Below are 305 nucleotides of genomic sequence, written 5' to 3' on the forward strand. Positions count from 1 at the left end.
CTCTTACCGTATCCTGAACCACCACGTCCACGTCACTCGCCACCATGATGAAGTGCGACACCACTTGATCAGAGTGACATGACGAAGTGGGGAGATTGTTAAGAAGTCAAGTGCTTGAACGCCACCGTACAGAGGGAGCACCGACTTCAACACCTCAACGCTTGCTGTGGTCCAGTTTCGCTCGCCCGTAACGGTCATCGCTTGCATAAATTGTAGAAGTAGTTTGAGTCACTGTCGCTTGAGCTGAGCTTCGAGACTTGGGATGCCCAAACCGCCTTCTCTGCGCCGCAGGTACAAGAACTCGC

Source organism: Plasmopara halstedii (genome assembly GCF_900000015.1).
Source record: "Plasmopara halstedii genome assembly, contig: Scaffold_525, whole genome shotgun sequence".
Lineage (NCBI taxonomy): Eukaryota > Oomycota > Peronosporomycetes > Peronosporales > Peronosporaceae > Plasmopara > Plasmopara halstedii.